This window comes from Macrotis lagotis, chromosome 4, assembly GCF_037893015.1.
Source record: "Macrotis lagotis isolate mMagLag1 chromosome 4, bilby.v1.9.chrom.fasta, whole genome shotgun sequence".
Classification (NCBI taxonomy): domain Eukaryota; kingdom Metazoa; phylum Chordata; class Mammalia; order Peramelemorphia; family Peramelidae; genus Macrotis; species Macrotis lagotis.
Window position 1 is genome coordinate 234,699,209 of NC_133661.1, and position 20,610 is coordinate 234,719,818.

Consider the following 20,610-nt stretch of genomic DNA (forward strand, 5'->3'; position numbering starts at 1 on the left):
ACTGTTTTTAAAATTACAAATATTTTATTCCCCTGTAGGGATTTGAACAGTTTAATCTTTTTTGAATAGCAAGTTTTTTTTTTTTCCCATTGATCTTTTTATACATTTCTTGAGTCTTGTATTTGAAGATCCAATTTTCTGTTCGATTCTGATCTTTTAATCGGGAAAGTTTGCAAGTCTTCCATTTCATTGAATATCCAACTTTTTCCATGAAAGATTATGCTCAATTTTTCTGGGCAGATGATTCCTGGTTGTAATCTGAACTCCTTTGCTTTCCTGAATATCATCAGTCTCTCTAATCCTTTAAAGTTGAAGTTTCTAAGACCTGTATAATCCTGATTGTGACTCTTTGGTATTTAAACTGTATTTTTTTCCTACCAGTAGTTTTTCTCCTTGACATGACAATTCTGGAATTTGGTTGCAATGTGTCTCATAGTTATCATTTTGGAATCTCTTTCAAAAGGTGATAAGTGGATTCTTTCAATTATTAATTTTCCCCCTCTGGAAAATCAGTGCTGATTTCTTTGTTAAGTTCTTGTAATATGCTGTCCAGTGTGTTTTGTTTTATTTTGGTTTTTATTTTATCATGACTTTCAAATAGTTCAATAATTTTTAAAGTATCTCTCATGGATCTATTTTTCTGGGTAACTTGTTTTTCCAATAAGGTATACTAAATTTTCTTCAATTTTCTTCATTTTAAAAAAACAAAATTTTGACTGATTTTTGTACTCCCAAAGAGTCATTAGTGTCTACTTCCTGAATTATAATTTTTAGAGTGTCTTTTTTCAGTTATCTTTTTATTTAGGTTTTTACAAGGCAAACGGGGTTAAGTGGCTTGCCCAAGGCCACACAGCTAGATAATTATTAAGTGTCTGAGAGTGGATTTGAACCCAGGTACTCCTGACTCCAGGGCTGGTGCTTTATCCACTACACCACCTAGTTGCACCTTCAGTTAGCTTTTAAAAATCTCTTTTTCCCTTTGGTCAATTCTAATTTTAAGAAATTTCTTTCTTCAGTAGATTTTTTATTCCATTTGGTCAATTCTATTTTCTGTGGATCTGTTTCCTTCAGTCAATTTTTGTGCTACCTTTTTTAAGCTTTTGACTCTGTTTAAAAAATTACCTCACATAGCTCTACTCTTTTACCAATTTTTCTTCTATCTCTCTTACTTGATTTTAAAATTCCTTCTTGAGTTCTTCTAAGAGAACTTTTTGGACTTTAAGTCAATTCATATTTCTCTTCAAGACTGCATTTGAAGAAATTTTGCCAATTTTGTTCTTCTGGGCTAGTGTTTTGATCTTCCCTTTTGTAGCTTTCTATAATTTGTTCTCTCTCTCTCTCTTACTGTTCTTTATCTCTATCTCTGTCTCCGTCTTAGTTTCTGTCCAACTCTGTTCCTCTTTCTCTATCTCTAACTCTGTCTCTGTCTGTCTCTGTCAGTCTCGCTGTCTCTCCATGTCTCACTGTCTGTCTCTCCATCTCTGTCTGTGTCTCTGTCTCTCTCTCCCTCTCTCTCTCTGTGTCTCTCACTGTCTCTCTCTCTTTCTGTCTCTGTCTGCCTCTATTTGTCTCTCTGTCTCTCTGTCTCTGTCTCTCTCTCTCTCTCTCTCTCTCTCTCTCTCTCTCTCTCTCCGCCCAAACTCCCTCTGCCCATTTTTAAAGTTAAACCCTTCTGGGACACAGTGGGACACTGTCTCTTTTTTCTTGGGCTTGGTCCCATGGGGTCTGGTCTCCAACATCAGGGCCTCAGATGCTAAAGACTTGCTTCCTGAACCGAGTTGACCTGGCCTAATTGTGCCTATTTTACCTGAACTTGGGGGTTCCATGCTGTGATCTCATAGCTGGCCTCTTGATGTGAGATGGAGGGGCTTTGGTTGCTGATCTGCTTAAGTTAAGAACCTCTCTTTGGTTTGCCTGTATTTTGTTGCACTACATTTTTACCCTAGTGACACCTTTCATGAAGTCCTTTTAAGATATCTTGAGCGGGGAAATTATTTCACTCCACCTTTTGCTGGATTCTGTCACTTGAAAATCCATTTAGAGCCTTGATTTAATGTGAGGAATCTGGGAATTTACTCTGAGGAAAATTGGGAAGATGTCAGATAACTTCCTTTCTTCTCTCCATCATCTTGTATCTACCCTCTCTGTATGTTCAAGAGGAATAAAGTGGCAGTTAAAATTCAAGTTAATCTACATTTATTAACTGTCTGCTCTCTCTCTCTCTGTTAATATATATATACATATATATATGTGTATTATACATACAAAATTTTGAGGATATAAAATGATTTTTTAAAAAGCTCCTTGTTTGGGAGGAATTTATTCATTAGATAATGCTGGGACTTCTGTGGTTACTCAGGGAGGAAGCAATTGAGTTTATTTGGCTCCTATGAAGGAAATTGCCAATTTTCAGTAAACACATGTGAAGATGCTATTATCTTCCATTCTGTATAATGTGATTAGTTTTTTATTGTTTTAAGGTTTTACAAAAGCTAGATCTCTATACATTGGGCTACCCCTAGGACACACTGGCTTTTTCATTCTAGCTCTCTAAGGATGAACTAGAGATAGCTTCTCTCTCTTTTTTTAAAAAAATTCCAAGGTGCTATCTCATGGGATATGTATGAGGTAGTCTCAGAGACAGATCTAATCCCATGTTTGACCATACTAATTGTTGAATTCTGGGCAAATCACTTACTGTTTGTACAGCCATAGAAAATTCTCTATGACTGTGAGTTTTGGAACAGCTGATTAGTTATCATTAATTCTAAGTTGGTTTAAGATGCTAAGAAACATCTGTCAGTGGCTTTGTAATAAAAGTTCATAATAATCACTGTGTTTGCTGACAAAGATGCCCAAATTTTAAGGTTATTAACATGAATCTTTACTCCCTGATTAAGATGATTTGCTTAATGGAATTTCCTTAAACCCATGAAATAAATCATAGGTTTACAAAAAAATAATAAAATAAGATAAAGGTGAAGACCTCAATGGGGAAAGTATAATACACACAATAAGAATAAAAGGTTGAAAAACTAAATACCTGAAGAGGAAACTTGAAAGAAAACAGAAGATGAAGTGTGGGCATGCTTTGCCTACCATCTTTCCCTCTCCATGTGAATCTTTATTTAATCTTCCCCCCCAAAAATTCCAAGCAATACCTTGGTCTCCTTACATCTACCTTTCTGTTCCAATAGAATAAAATGGACAATTATGAACCAAGATAAGAGTGCCAAAATGTCAGCAAAGTTATTGAACAAAATCTCTTTTAGCATCTTAAACTAGCCTGGAGATTCTAGACTGATGAACTTAAAGAGATTTTCTGAGATTTTGCTCAACTAGATTGTGATTAAAAGCCTTTTTCCATTCACCATTTCATAGAAAGAGGAAGAAGAAGAAATGGAGCTCTGAAAAAAAGAGGAAGACAAAGTAAAAGAGATTACAGAACTTGATGGAATGTTTGATGAGGAATCTAAAGATAAGAGAAATTTAATTGCATGCTATCTTTTAGGAGCTATTTTTTAAAAAAAGTCATGAATCTTCCATTCTACATATTGTGAATGGTTTTTTTTATTGTTTTAAGAAAGCTAGATATCTACACATTGTGCTGTCCCTTGGGCATTGTGTCTATTTTTATTTTTTTTCCTGCTAACACATTATTTTCAATCTAATTAAACTGTATAATAGAACATTTTTCCCTATGCCTCAATCCTAACTATATTCTTTATTCTCATTGTAAAACACTAGTCCCTCTACCTTTCATTATCATCTAGGTTATTATCCTGATTTTGGTTTCACTTTGCTCTCTTTCTAATCCTGAGTCTACAGTTAAGGAGTTTGATATAATACTGTCCTTGACTTTCAAATACCTTGCCACATTGACAGATTTGCAGGGTTTTTCTCAATCCTTTTCATTCATGAAGCATTTGACATGGGCGACCCTGATCTCTTCCTGAATACTATTTCCTCTCTTGCTTTCTTCAATTTTTTTTAAAACAATGACACTGATCTCTTGGGTTTCCTCCTACCTATCTGACTGTTCAATCTAATTCATCTTTACTGGATCATTATTCCTGTCAATTACCCTAACTTGGTGCAAAGCCCATGACTCTATCTTATGTCTTCTTCTCTTCTTTCTTTAGACTCTGCCTGTTTCTAATCTCCTGAACTCTCATGTTTTTAATTATCATCACTACAAAGATGATTCCCAGACATGCAGAGTTTCAATTTTGTATCAACAACTGTCTACTGCTTATTTCAAGCTAGATTTTTCATTGAAATTTCAATTCAACATGTACAATGGAAAATTCATTGTATCCTTTCCCCACCATCCACTCTTCTCATAAACTTCCCCATTTTTTGTTAAAGTTATCACCATTCATCCAGTTATTCAGGGTCTCATTTCATCCTCATCTTCTTAAATCTTGTTCATCCCATGAATTCAACAAATTGCCAGATCTCATTATATCTACTTCAAAAACAACTCTTGTATTTGTAAACTTTGTTTCTATTCTCATGAAAAACCATACTAGTACATGCCCTCATTTCATTATAATAATTGAATAGTCTCCTAAATGCTCTTTATGCTTCAAGTATCTCCACTTCATTTCATCCTCTAGACGTCTGTCAAAATGATATTTCTAATGAAGAAGCTTCACTAAGTCATTCCTCTAATCAATCAACTCCTATTTCCCATAGTATTAAGAACTAACAGTGGATTTTGGGACGACTGCTCTTGGGAAAAGTGTCATGTATTGTCTCAGTAGATGTCTGAAAAGAGATGGTATCAGTGGTTTGATGCACTCATCATATTCAATGTCTCCTTTTTCTTCCTTAAACTCACATTGTCTTAACTAGACTATTTTGCATGTACAATGACTGCGGCGGTGGGGATGGATGGCCCCTTCCATCACTTTTCTAGATTGTGGCTTTTGAGGAAACAGACTGGAACATCTGAAGCATAGCTATTTCCCCCTCAAAACAAAGATTAAGGTGGAAGGGACAATGGAATAAACTTTTATATAGTGTCAACCATGTGTTAGGTTTGTGCTAATTGTTTTATTTTTTAAACAAATATATCATTTGATTCTCATGACATCCCTGTAAGGTAGGTGCTATTATTTATCTCCATTTGCAGCTGAGAAAACTGAGGCAAACAGGGTTAAGTGACTTATCCAGGGTCACACAGCTATAAAGTATCTGAGCCTGAATTTGAACTTCAATTACAGACCCAATTTCTATCCACTGTGCAACCATCTGAAAGGGAAAAAAAAACATTTAAGAACACAGAAACAGTCAGAGTAGCATGAGAAGTCAAAGAGATTGATTTCTTAATAAATTTTAGTCCATTGATTACTTGGCAATTCATGGGCCATAGAAATTATCATAGATTAGGTATGGTTTTAGTGAGGCAATTTGGGAAGAGTTAGATTCAAAAAAGACAGATTTATGAAAATGGCCTGTCAGAGTTGAAATAGATGGCATAAGCAAATGAATGAAGGCAGGCAGGGATCAGGATGACTGCAAAGGAATTGTATCAGTCCAGAAGGACTAGAACATGGAGTATCTAGTGAGTAGTACTATAAAATCAGGTCATAATGCAATTTTGGAGCTAGGTCACAGAAGGTTCTTATTGTCAGGAAAAGACTATTCAGTAAGCAATGCTATTTTGTATTAGGGTTTCAAGGCAATAAATTTATTATATAACATGTATGTGCACAGTTATTTATCAGAAAAGCCACTCACTTTCTTTCCCTTTGAAAAAAAGTAAGAGCAACTGTTTCTGTTGAGAAAAATCTGTAAGAAATTAGCAGACATCATGGAAACAGAGGAAGTACAAATCCCACAAAAGTGATCCTGGTGAGTCTTCCACCAGTTCTGACTGTTGGGGTACATCTGCCCAATGCAGAATCCATCCCCTCTCCCTTGTTCCTTCACATTTCAGAAATGAAGACTGGTTAGAATGTGATTTTGAGAAGGATTACACCCCTTCCTGGCTTTGAAATGAGGGTGAGATTTCTGGACCACTGGGACCTGAGTATGATCCCAGCAAGGCCAAGGAGACAGGTGGGCTTAGCTGCTTTCTGCCCATGGGCATCTGCACAGGTCAAGAGTCAAGATGTCCCTTGCTGATCACTTAGGAGGCTTGAGCATACTTATCCTCTTTGCCACATTTGCCTTCCTGCCACCCTGGTGGGCAGGTATGGATAGTCACACAAGCAGAGTAGGAGCAGGTGAGGCCTGAAAGTCAGCAGAAGAGTTAGGCATGAGAGCTTTTGCCTGTCTTCCAGGACCTTGAGGTGGGTCCTGTAGTTCCTCTCACTCATAGTGTGATCAGTCATGATGTCAGAGATTGGTTTGGTCTTCATGGGTTTTGAAAGCTTTGTGGTGGATCAAGACTGGCACTCCTGTCTGTAGGACATGATGACAGGCAGAGGGTGCCATCTGGGGGTGTGTGGAGCCAGAGGAAGTGGGGGTCCGCGTGTCCAGCCTCAAACCCATGCCCCCCCACAGGAGCATATAGATGACAGGGTCACCGCAGGCTCCCTGTCCAGCTCTTGGCATCCTCCCCCCCAACCCGTCTGAGACCCGGGCTTGGCCAGATCAAGCACTGTTTTTAAGAAAGGCAATGATATGATCCAAACTGTGCATTAAAAAGGTCATGTTAACAACCTTATTCCACTGGAACTGGAGAAGAGAGACCTTGTAGTCAGAAAGACCAGTTAAGAGATTTTGGAAATAGTTTTAGGTGAGAAGAGATTGTAAGTAGAACTAGTGTGTTAAGGAAAAAGAGAATGAGAGAAATATTGATGAAGTAAAATCAAGAGGACTTAGAAGCTGACTACCTGTAAGTGATAAAGTAGAAATAAAATTTATAAAAGTATATAACATACTGCTGCAAAATTTAAGAAAACACCAATTATAATAATTATAATAATGCTATAATAATAAACTAATTATAATAATATCAGAGAAATTAGATACCAAGGAATATATATATATATATATATATATATATAACAAGGTATGTAGGGGGTCGGTAGGAACCTATAACAAACCAGAAGAAATCTTCTGATTATCTCAATAGGTATTGAAAAAGCTTTTGACAAAGTTCAACACTAATTACTATGAAAAAAAACACTAGACAGCATAGGAATAAAATGATAAGTGGTATCTATCTAAAACTATCTGCAATCACTATCTGTAATGGGGATAAGCTTAGAAGACTCCCCGTTAAGATTGGGTTTGTAGCAAGGATGCCTATAATCACCCACTATTATTCAACATAGTACTTTAAATGTTAGCTTCGATAATAAGAAAAGAAAAATCAATGGAATCAGAATATGGGAGGAAACAAAACTATCACTCTACAGATGCTATGATAGTATACATAGAAAATCAACTAAAAACAACTTGAAATGATTAGCATATTTAGTGAAGTTGCAGGATATAGAATACAGACACATAATTCATCAACATTTGATCAACAACATCCAATAGCAAGAAATAGATAGAAAAATTCCATTCAAAATAGTTGTAAGCAATAGAAAACACTTGGGAGTCTACCTACTAAGAGACACTCAGGAACTATATGACCCTAATTATAAAATACTTTTCACAGAAATAAAGTCAGATCTAAACAATTGGAAAAAATCCATTGCTCATGGGTGGGCTTAGCCAATATGATAAAAATGACAATTCTGTCTAAATTAATCAAGGTAATTAATCAAACATGCAAAAGAAAATGGCCAGCAATACTAGATTTCAGATTATAATGCAAAATAGTCAACAACAGAACTAACATCAAACTGGTTAAGATAGAGTAGAAGATATGTGGAACAGATTAGGTACACAAGACACAGTATCCAATGATCATAGAACCCTAGCGTTTGATGAATCTAAAGACCCTAGCCTTTGGGATAAGAACTCACTGCTTGACAAAAACTGGTAGGAAAACTGAAAAACAATAAAACATAAACTGTATATAGACTAACATCTCCCACCTTATACAAAGATAACGTCAAAAATGGGTACATGATTTAGACATGAAGTGTGACACCATAAGTAAATTAGAAGGACAAGGAATAGACCTATGAGCAAGGGAAGAAATCATGACCAAACAATAGATAGAGAGCAATTCTGAATATGAACTAGATAATTTTGATCTTATAAAATCAAAATCTTCTGTACGAAGAAAACCATCCCAACCAAGATTAGAACAAAAACAGAAAGCTGTTTTTGATAAAGGTCCCATTTCTCAAATATATAAAGAACTGATTCAAATTTGTAATAATATAAGCCATTCCCTAGTTGGCAAATAGTCAAAGGATATAGATTGGCAGTTTTCAGTTGACAAAATCAGAGCCATCTTTAAGCATATGAAGAAGTGCTTTAAGTCACTTTTGATTATAGAAATGCAAATTAAAACAACTCTGATGTACCACTTCACACCTATAAGATTGACTAATATGACACAAAAAGGAAAGTGATAAATTTTGGAGTGAATGTAGGAAAAATAGGACAGTAATGAATTGGTACTCTGGAGAGCAATTTGGAATTATGCCCAAAGGGCAAACAAGTTGTGTATAACCTTTAATCTGGCAATACCACTATTTCTTCTGTATCCAGAAGAGATCATTAAAAAGGGGGAAAGAACCTACATGTATCAAAATATTTACATCAACTTTTTTTCATGGTGTCATAATATTAGAAATTGAGGGTATGCTTATCAATTGGGAAATGGCTTAACAAGCTCTGGTATACTATTGTGTATTAAGAAATGATGAATAGGCAGAATTCAGAAAAACCTAGGAAAACTTTGAAATGAGCAGAATCAGGAAAAACTGGGTACATAGTGTCAGCAACATTGTACGATGATAAATTATGAAGCACTCAGTTCTTCTCAGCAAAACACTGATCCAAGACAAGAATGAAAGACTAATGAAAGAAAATGCTATCCACTTCCAGATATAGAACTAATGGATTCTGAATATAGGTTAAAATATATTTTGCTTTTTTTGTGCCTTTTTACCCCCTTTTGATCTATTTCTTCTTTCACAACTCTAACTATTATGGAAATGTTTTACATGATAGCACATGTAAGACCTAAATCAAGTGGCCTAGCAATTTTGAAAGGGGAGCTGGTGCGGAGAGAGGGAGAGAGAGAAAAAAAATTGGAATTCAAATTCTTGTAAAATGAATGCTAAAAATTATTTTGACATGTAATTGGGGAAAACACTATTAAAAATAAAGATATCCAAGGTTTTCAGTCGGGTTGGTTAATTGGCACTATCACAAGAAATATAGAAATAAGGAGTGGGGTAGGTATTGTGGAATAGAAAATAAATTGAGTTTTGGAGACAATGAATTTAAGATGTTTGTAGGATATTCTAAGGAGTTAGTTACAAATTAAGGTGTGAGGTTTTGGAGATACATCAAGAGTTAGAGTTAGAGTTTTTAGAAGTTATATGTATAGAGGTGATAATTGAAACCATGGGAGAGAATGTGATTGGGGAATAACATTTTTCAAGTGGAATCAATTTATTTTAGAACATTTACATGTTGCATCCATCCTATTTTAAAATAATAAAGCATAGAAAATATTTCAGACTTTGAAAAATACTCACTTGTTCCTAGCTATTTTAGATTCTGATTAAATATTCATTTTTAAGCTCTAGAATGCATTTTGTTAGTAGGAAAACACAAAGGCTTGAGAATCAAAGTGTTTGGTTACTTTTTCCTTAATTCTTTTAATGAAATGAATTAGGAAATCATTCAGTGAATAAACAAGTAAGAAACATGTTGTTGGGACAATGAATTGTTATTGGGATTCAGGGATGTGAAAGTCATGGTTCCTACCCTCAAGAATCTGAAAATCTAGTTGTGGAAACAAGTGATATAGTAGCAATCCTAATTGCTTATATTCCATTTTGCAGTTAAAAATTATATTTATTATCTCATTTGACTCTTACAATTTTGTGAGATAGGTACTATAAAGCATTATTATTCCCATTTTACAAAGGAGTATACTGAGGATTAGGGATTAATGATTTTCTCAGGGCTATATACATAAGAAATGAAACCAAAAACATTATCAGTACAAATGAGTCTTAAGGATGGTCAGCTCCTTGAGGATGGAGACAATTATTTTGCATTTCTTTTTTCTCCCTCCAGTACTAAGCATAGTATGCAGCACATAGAAGACATTTAACAAATGTTTGCTGACTTGATTTGTTTTCAACTGTCATAGAAATAAAGGTCAGAGGGGTCTGGTTTATGAAGAGAAGGTGTCATAGAGGAGGGAGGATTTCCACTCAACCTTAAAGGAAGGATAACATCTTAATAAGGGGAGGAAAACAAAATCCGTTTCATGTGATGCAAAGATTGTTAGTGAAGGCATGAAGGTGGGATAATTGGTTTGGGAGCAGCTTAGTTTAAAAAGAAGAATTAATATTGCAGCATAGAAGGAAATAAGGCTGGAATAAAAAGTTGGGACCAAATTGTGGATGAACTTGAATGTAAAATTCAAGAGTCAGGGGAATAAGCAATAATGATGCCAGCCCTCTACCCTAAAATAAAAGAACCATTCTAGCATTTATAAAATACATAGAAGAGTATAAATAGATAGCTATAAGGAAATACAAATAAGTAAGATAGTTTTGAAATTTGTACTTTTTTAAAAAAGGAGTACAAACTATGAGCCAGAGAATCATAGTTTTATATAGAATCTGCTTTTTGTGTTTTCACTGTTTATGAAAATGTTTTTGTATGCATGAATTCAGAATAATAAAACTAAAGAAAAAAAGCTTTATTATGCTAAAGACTTTATCAAAAAACACTTCTTTTTTCATAGCTTATTCAATTAGGTTCAGTTCCTTTAACTTGGCCTTCAAGGCCCTCCAAGTATGGAGCCATTTAAATTGGGCCATAATTTTATTTAATTTGGATAAGAACTGGATCTCTACAATGAGAAAGGAAACTACCTTCACTAGTGTAGACTGAACTCTCTCTTGCAACTCATAGACTTGGAGAGTTGTCAAGATGACTCAGATGTTAACTGATTTGTCCAGGGTCACAAAGCAAGAATATGTCAGAGGGAGGATTTGAATTCTAGATTTCCTGGATGAATGACCAGGACATTATTGCCATACCACAATATCTATGTTACCTTCTTTTGCATTTTTGTCTAACATGAACTATCTTCTCTGAACTACAAATCTTCTCTTTTGCCTCAAAAATCAACCTTCATTTTATTTCCAAATATTAACTTACTATATTCCCAGTTATTTAATCAATTTTATTAAAGTAATAATATATGATAAGCACTATGGTAGACTCTGAAGACAATGAAGGATAATGGAGGTACCAATCTCTTCTTTTGAGGAGCTTATATTCTAATCAGGGAAGGCTATAAGTATATGTATATAAATATATGTTTAAAGAAATGAAGAGAATAAATACAAAATACTTAAATATAAGATAGTTTAGAATGGTAGGCACTAACATTTGAAGGGATTAGGAACAGTTTCATCTAGAAGGTGAGCTATACCTTGAGCTCAGCCTTAAAGGTCAGAATTTATGATTCTACTCTTTGGAATGACAGATGCTGATTAAGATCTTACCCATTTTTCAAGACCGAGTCCTAGTTTCATATTCTACAGAAATCTTTTTGCTGACCCCTAAATATCACAGAGATTTTGTTTTCATTTACAGTATTTACCCTCTAGCTTACTGAATTGGCACTTAAGACTGTACTGATGAGTATTCTTTGACTTTTCATATATGTTAGATTTCTCCTTAGGACAAGTATGTGAACAATTTGTTGGTTCTAATCAATGTTTGATTTTCTTGTTGTTATTGTTCAGCCTTATGAATCAAATATTATTATTCATGAGTGAATTTGAGGTTTTCTTTGCAAAGATAATAAACAAAGATATTAAAGTGGTTTGCTATTTCCTTCCTGAAGAACTGAGGCAAACAAGGTTAGGGTCATCCATTGTCTAGGATCAAACATTTAGTGTTTGAGGCCAGATTTGAACTGAGTCTTCCTGGCTTCAGGCTTGGCACTCTATCTACTTGCTATAACACCTGAATTACTTTTGGTTCAGTTCATCATTCACTTTCCAATCAAACTTTCCATAATCACAGAAGCTCAGTATATTTGCTTTAGCACCTTATCCAGATTTCTCTAATAGTTTAATTCACTATATTTTGTCCTTATCAAATTCTATCTCTTATTGAATTTGCTTGTCAACCCCTCCACATACTCATCAGATTGTAAACTCCTTAAGAATCAGAACCACATTCTTCATATTTACAAAGTCAGCACCTAACAGAGTGTAAATATTTTTCAATGTTTGTTCAATAGATTGCAGTAGAATTATAGAGTGATAAATTTAGAACTGAAAGGGACATTTGAAGACAAGGAATATAAGCTTTGCATTGAAGAGATGAGGAAATGAGATTAAAGTGGTTTACTGGACTTGTTCAAGTCTATATATACACAATAAGTGATAGAGTAGTAGTTGAAGTCAAATATTCAACTTCCAAAGCCAGTACCTCTCTCACTGTAATAGACCTGAGTGAGAAATGTAGTAATAGACAAAAATACATTATTTAGAGATCAAGAAGATCTGAGTTCCAATCCTTGTGCTTAGAAGAAAAATCTCTGCTTCAGCTTCATTATAATAGTAGGGTACTAGTCCTTCCTTGACTACCTCACAAGATTATAATGAGGAAAGCATTTTTTAAATCTTCAAGTACCATCTGTTACTTATTATTATATGGATAATAAATATATATTAAATTAAACTGATACTTAACTACCTCAGGGTCAAATGAGTTACCTACAAATAGAAAATGAAATGACAACTTGGATTTTTAAATAGAATTAGAATGTAAAATAAAATTTTTAAACATGCTCCAAATGACTTCATATTATGAAATAGCTGAAGTATTTATTCTCAAAAAAAAAAAACCCATAAAGAACTAAATTGTGTTTAGCAGTATATTTATTATTTAGAGAGTTCAATAAATGTGGGTACTCTATATTTTGCCAGGTTTTTTAAGGCTGCAAAGTTAAGTGAAAAAATAACATTTTAAGGAAAGAGAAATTAAGAGTCACAGGTAAAGCAAAAAAATATATTTAAGGTTGGAGTTTGAAATATAGATGCAAATCTAAAAAGATAGGAAAAAGTAGCAATAGTTATTTTCAATCATAAGAGAAGCAAAAGGAGAAATTTTATTCCAGGAAATGAGTTTTAATTTTTGAAATACTGATTGACCTCCTACTAAGTGCTTTGCAGTATAATAACTTACAATTTTCTTGCATTGTGAGGCCTAGTAAGTACTTATTTCCCAAATGACTGATATGCTAAAACATTATTAATTTTTTTAAAGATGGATAAAATGAGGCTCTGAAAGGATCAGTTTCAGCCTGTGGGAGTCCCTAATCATCATCATCACCACAATAATCCCAAACTTGCAAATATTATATTATGTGTCTCATGTAAAATTCTCCATGGTTGATCACGATCTTTACCGCCAAACCTTACAAAATTCTGATTTGTCTCTTCCTAATGCTATTGTCTTTAGAGAGCAAACTCGGCTCCCAATTCCATGGCCAGTCATTCTAAAGTCACTTTGTATTTCTGTCAGACAGTACTTGTAAATGAGTAGAGGATAAGATGAGGGCTAGATAGAGAATGGCAACCTGGAGAATAGGAAGGAAAGAATGGATGATCTTTTGTATTTAATCTTATACAATGGATATAGAATGGAAAGTAAGGTCAATGGTCTTTGTGACCCTGTTGCTATGTTTATTTGAAAGTTTAGAATCAAAGTTTAGGCAAAGAAATACACTAGGCATGGCTTAACTTAGTTGAAAGCAGAAACTATTAGAACAGCAAACTGAAGTCAGCTGCCTTCAATTCAGTTCAATAACCATTTAAAAATACTTGAATTCTCTGCTCTGTTTGAGGCAGGAATCTGTTGTTTTGCCCATATTGAGATTCAGGTAACAGTCTGGACCCAAGTCTCTGTAAAAGAAGCTTTACTGCCCTAGCAGAGCAGGGGCTGTCCTCACAGCTCTAGGGCACAGGGGAGTGCTAGTGGTCATACACAGAGAGAGCACAGGCAGGAGAGTAGTCAGAGCTTCCTGTGAGACTTGGGAGGAATTGGGGTTCCTGGTGGGAGGCCTGGGACATTGAATCCTCCATACAAGCCGACCTTAACAAAGAGTTAAAATGAAGTCATAGGCTCAGGAAGTGGCTCAGAGTGGAAATAACAAATATCCCTCAAATGGGTATAGAAATCTATATCATCCTAGAGGATAATAGGAGAGGAAAGGAATGAGAGAAAGGGAAAGGGGGAGAAAAGGGGTGGTGTATAAGTGATAGAAGAGAGGGAAGTTCGTGGAAGAGGGTAGTCAGATACAATATACTTTTGAGGAGGGACAGAGTGGGAGGAGAGAGAGAGAATAGAATAAATGCGGGTGGGGGGGAATAAGATGGAGGGAAATGCATCTAGCAATAGCTACTGTGGGAAAAATATTGAAGTAATTTCTCTGATGGACTTATGATAAAGAATGCAATCCACCCCCAAGAAAGAGCTGATGGTGTCTGAATACAAACTGAAGCACACTCTTTCTATATCCCCACTTTATTTTTCTCAAGGTCTCTCTTTCTTTGTGAAGGGAAAGGTGGCTTATGTTTATTTTTGCAATAAAACTATTGTAGTAATGTGTTTCATGGCTACTCATTTTTAATCTACGCCAAGGAAATGGCTTGCTAAACATGAGAAGCTGTGTGGCAGGAAGGGAGAGGTTTTGGAAGTGAGTGTTGAGACTTGCTTTTGCAACTAGGATAAAAAAATGTGAAAAGAAAAAAAATGAAAGAAAATAAAGATTATAAAAAAATTACCTTCATTAGAATGTTCTACTCAGGAAAGGCATCTTGGCTGAAGATAAATTTATAGACAGAGAGATAGATAGATAGATAGATAGATAGATAGATAGATAGATAGATAGATGATAGCTAGACAGGAAGGAAGGAAGGAAGGAAGGAAGGAAGGAAGGAAGGAAGGAAGGAAGGAAGGAAGGAAGGAAGGAAGGAAGGAAGGAAAGAAGGAAGGAAGGAAGAAAGGAAGGAAGGAAGGAATATATGGTCATATGCTTCTAGATTAATGAAGTTCCTGTTCTATGTAGAGTGATAAGAGACTACAGAAGTCACTTAATTTGTTCCACTAATTTTACTTATAAGGAACTTAAGCCTATAAATATTGGGCATATTCATCTTAGATCCCATACAGAGGACTTGCTATTTTCTTAAAACATAAGATGATTTCCTCCCTCTTTCTTTGCTCAAATTCTTCCCTTCCCTTGGAATTATACATTCCTATGCAGTTTATTCTCCCCTTGTCTTACTCTTACTAACCCTTTGATGTCCAACTGAAAGGCTACCTTTTCAATGAATTTCAATGAACCCTCTCTTATTCCCACAGAATCACTTCCTCAAATTTGCAGCATCCTGGATTTGTAGAATATTAGAACTATTAAGGGCAGTAAAGTGTATCTAGAACAACTTCTTCATTTTAAAAGATGAGGAAACTTAAACTCTCAAAGAAATGACTTGCTAAAAGTCATATTGTTTGGAACATGGCAAAGTATGAATTCAAAACAAGATTTTTGGTCTTGCTTTTGTTTTGTTTTCAATTTTATTGTTGTTGGGTTTTTTTTTTTACTCTATCTTCTATACTACTTGGCTAACCCTTACCCCAGAGGTTCTTTTTCGGTTCTGTTTGTTCTTCCACCTTTGGTGCCCATCTTTCATCCAACTTTTACTCCAAGAAGTTGTAGTGTGTACAACAACCACCCTTTAGTAAACTATACAACACACTAAACCCAGACTGACCCAAAATCTTTCAGTAAATTAGGAGGTTATCTTGCCATGAGCATGTGAAGACTTCCCGAGGCAAATGGGCAGATAAGAGTAATTTGGAAGGCAGCTGAACGAGGCACCCTAGGATGCTTAGAGTTTGGTCAGGTATTCAAGATGCCAAGGTCATCCAGTGCATCTTGAGCCATTACTACTCATCTTAACTTTTGTCTTGCTACTGGACTTCAATGATGCCAAAAGAAAGAATGAAGCTGATGATGTGAAACTCTCCCTCACTTAAATAACATCATTCTCCTCTCCACTTCCCCTCTTGCTGTCTCATGATGTTATTGAAACTATATATATATATATATATATATATATATATATATATATATATATATATATATATATATATATATATATATACACAACAATACTACTGGTTCAATACTTATTGGATTTTCATATTACATCTCACATTAGTCTATGGAAACTTTTAACTAACATCTCTATCTTAACAGATAAATCCCGGAGAATTGGCAAACTAGGATGTATCTGAGAGGTATGTGAACCTATATCTTCCTGACTCTATTCTTTACTCTATCCATTACCTATGCTGCCTCTTCCTTTAATTACAGTATTTTGACAAATCTAGGTTCTTAAATTTAGAGTTGGAAGGAACCAGAGAGGTACATTTGTCTCATTTTATAAATAAGGAAACTGAGGCCCAGAGAAGTTGATTAACTTGCTCAGTGGAACAGAGGTAACAAATGGTGGAGTTGAGAAGTGAACCTAGGTTCTCTAAAATCAAACCTAAAACACTAGACAATATTTCAAACTATCTTTCATTGTTTTTCCTCCCCATAGCACTCTTAGCAGCTTAAAGATAATTTCATTCTTATTCATGTTTCAAAGTCTAGCAAGTAGGAGACCTCTAAATATCCATCACAATGAATTAAAAAAAATAGATGTTGATTAGTTACTGCTTAAAATATCCCCGCATATACACCTTTTGAAACAATTTAGCTATAACCAATGACTAAACATAACTAATATTTAAGGCAACAGAGAGTCATGCTGTTAGTATTATTTTTTCTCCAACTGCTGTAACAGATTATTTTCTCAATAAGCTGTGAAAGGTGTTGCTCTCACCCAAATCTAGTATAGTATAGACACTACACTAATATAGGGGCTAGAAACTGGACTTTGAAAGAGGGAAATACAGAGACTGAGGTGAAAAAAAAGTACTAAAGTGCTAAAAGGCTTTCATTTGTCTTAATTATCTTCCATTGCAGTTTCTATTTCTTAAAAAGGAGAACATAGTTGGGAAAAGTAATTAATGCATAAACTAATTAGTGATCTCATTTGCCATTTCCTGCATGACAAATAAAGCAGGCTGTAGGACATATAGTAGGTTGAAGAAAGGTGAATATGGCAGGGTGAGCTAAAGAGATTAGTGGTCAGACTAACAATAATGAATAAAGATGATTTCCCCCCAGACTTTGTTTTTCTTTTATTTTTTGGCTTTCTTTTAAAAATGTTTTCCAATTAACACATATTTTCAAATATCTTCATGTCATTAATCCTTCATTAAGATAATAATGATATTAATAATGATAGTGATGATAACAATAATAATAATAATAATAATAACCTGTTTTTATTTTAAAGAGGAAAGACTGAAAGGAAAGTTCAGGGGAAAAGTGTTTAAAACAAATAATGAACATGAGAAAAGAATGACATTGTCCTTGATATAAAAACATAGTTTCCAAGGAGTATAAATGAAAATTTGTTTTAAGAAAAGAACACTCTGTATATTGTAAATATATATTTTTAAAAACCTAATGATTTAATAAGCACCAAATGATTAAAAAATCAGTCATGCCTTTCATCTGAAACCTGTTTATCGAGCAAGGGCAGCTAGGTGGTGCAGTAGATGGAACATTGGCTTTGGATTCAGGAGGATGGGAGTTTGAATCCAACCTCAGACACTTCTTACTAGCTGTGTGAACTTAGGCAAATCACTTAACTCTGATTGCCTCATCTCCTGTCATCCTGATTTATATATGTCCACTGCACCCAGATGGTTCCAGAGGAGAAAGTTAGACTAATAATTTAGTACAGCACCTCCTCACTCAATCCATTTCATGTGCTTTTCATGGCATCACATCCCTCATGTCATGATCTTGTTCAAAAATGGACAAACATTATTATTATCAAGCAAAAAGATTTCCAGCATTCTTTGAATTTGCATATTGCTAATAGATTTCAAAATGTCTTCATATTCAACTCAAATCATTACAAATATTCTTGGCAGGTAATTAAAATAAACATTATTTTCATTTTATATATGACAGCAACAATAGCCACTACCTCTAGCACCACCATGGAGAAATTGATTACCTCCAATGGGTATTATCCCACAGCTTTTAGGATAAAAAATTAGCAAGAGTTTCCTAGTTCTGTACACTTATTTATTGAGCAGTACCTCTGTATAGCCCTCCAGGCCTCTGCTCCAACAGCATTCTCTGTTTTTGAGTGAAGTGAAGGCTGTTGAACTATTCTTTTCTCAAAATGATTTGGTATTCTACAAGAGAGATCTGAAGAAGTAGTCCTTCACTCCCCACAGAAAAAGTTTAGGATCCATTTTTCTGAATTGAGCAAAAACCACCTTAAAGGAAGTCTTATCCCCCTTTTTGTAAGGAACAGATTTTAAATTTAACTCTTTTTTTCTTGAAAATCAAAAATGCATTCAAAATTTAAATATCATTCAGTATTTTCGGTCGAGATAATATATTTCACAAATGAGAATTCTGTAACATCTTCTATTCTGGATTCTTCTGCATAAGTAAACTGTATAACAAAGTTGCCATGATGTTCTGTGACCTGTGCAAAAGTGAGAGAAGTGTTTTCTATTGATCCAGGTACTTGTTTATAATTTTTTGTAATATAGCAATGCAATAAAACAAAGGAAGGAAGGATGGAAGGAAGGAAGGAAGGAAGGAAGGAAGGAAGGAAGGAAGGAAGGAAGGAAGGAAGGAAGGAAGGAAAGAAGGAAGGAAGAAAAGAAGGAAAATGGAAGTGAGGAAAGAGGAAAGGGAAAGGAGAGACAAGAAAGGAGAGGAAGTGAAAGGAAGAAAGAAGGAAAGGGAGGATGGATAGGAGGGCACAGGGGGAAGGAGAAAAAGAAAGGCAGAGACAGACAGATACAGAGTCAGAAACAAAACTATATTATGCTGGGACCAGAATTTAGGGATTTTGAATTCAGTAATATAAAATATGAAGACAAGAAAGATGCAAACAAAGTGATTCATAAGGTCTGAGTATGAAAGTCATTACTTAGAGGGAATTAGAGAAAACAATAAAGTAGAATTTGAATTGTATTTTAAACAATGGTTAAGATATTCAATAGGTGAAAATAAGGCATTCTGATAATATGGAACTGAATGAGCAAAGGACACTGGGGCAGAAAAGACAGAAGGTATGTTTGCCAGACTGAGAAGTCCTTCCTTGCTGGTCTATGGACTTAGATCTCTGGATTAGAACTGATTTGGGATCTTGGATCCCACATATTCAAGATATTAAGGTATTTGCCCAAGATCACATAGGTAGGAAGTAGCAGTTGAGATTAAAACCATGACTTCTTATTCTACACCCAAAATCTTTCTATTATTGCTTGGCTTGAACATAGCAGTTTGCCTTCTCACCTGGGTGTCTACTGAAGAACAATAATGTTAGAGGAAAAAGAACCCTGATTACAGAAGCAAGAAATACTAGAATCTCTATCTCATCTTTAATACTTCCTAGTGGTGTCATCAATTGTTCTGAGGCTCATTTTTCTCAAGTCGAGAATGAGGATGGTAATAATGCTTAGTGAAGCAGTGAATACAACAGGAGTACCAACCAGTCAAGAGACTGGAATCAGGAGGACCAGAGTTCAAATCTAGCTTCTGACACTTCGCACATAACTAGCTGAGTGACCCTGGGCAAGTCATTTAACCTCAATTGCATTTTTAAAAAAAGACAAGAATGCTTGGAGTGACTAGTTCTTTCAGGTTCAAATAAAATAATCTATGTAATGTTCTTGTAAGTCATAAATTGCCGTTTCAAAGTTACTACTAATGTTATAGCTACTATTATCATTCTCAAAAGTGTGAAAATAGTGAGTCCTGAATATAATTTCCATTCCTCTCTTAAACACCAAAACAACATGAGCACAAACATCATATTTAACACACACATTTAATTGGATAGTAAAATTAGCAACAGCATTTGTTTGTCCCTAAAATCTTAGATTAGATATACTGCATTGTTTTTTCCACCTCTCTTTCTCCCAGACATGTTAACTAATCATATTTTTGTAAATATAAAGACTAAAGTTACATAAGCATGGAAATTTTCCTCTATTAATAGGACAGTATGATAGTTACCCTGATTGAGTTTTTCAATTAAAGATATTAATTTTTTTCCTTTGCTGCGAACCAACCTACCCCCCTGACTTCACTCAATATTACAAATAACTCATTTCATAATTAGTTCTTTTTATTTAGATTTTTGGGTTGATTGTATCACCTGCCACTCTGGCAGGTCCACATATGAACCTTTAGTCCCCAAATGGAACCTTGAAAAATAAGCAGTTCTTAGAAGGGGATATCAACAAATTAATTTAATACCTATAACTAGGGAAGGGGGATATAAGCATTTATAAACTTACTATCCACCAACTATTGTGCTG

At 34.8% G+C, this 20,610-nt stretch overlaps 1 long non-coding RNA gene across 1 annotated transcript in view; it reads left to right on the forward strand.

Moving 5' to 3' along the window:
* LOC141520336 (uncharacterized) overlaps positions 1 to 17,375 on the forward strand; it is a 230,386-nt gene extending 213,011 nt beyond the window's left edge. The window contains exon 4 of the long non-coding RNA XR_012477587.1: positions 16,397 to 17,375. This is a non-coding gene — a long non-coding RNA (uncharacterized LOC141520336). The remainder of the gene's footprint in view (positions 1 to 16,396) is intronic.
* The last annotated feature ends 3,235 nt before the right edge of the window (positions 17,376 to 20,610 follow it).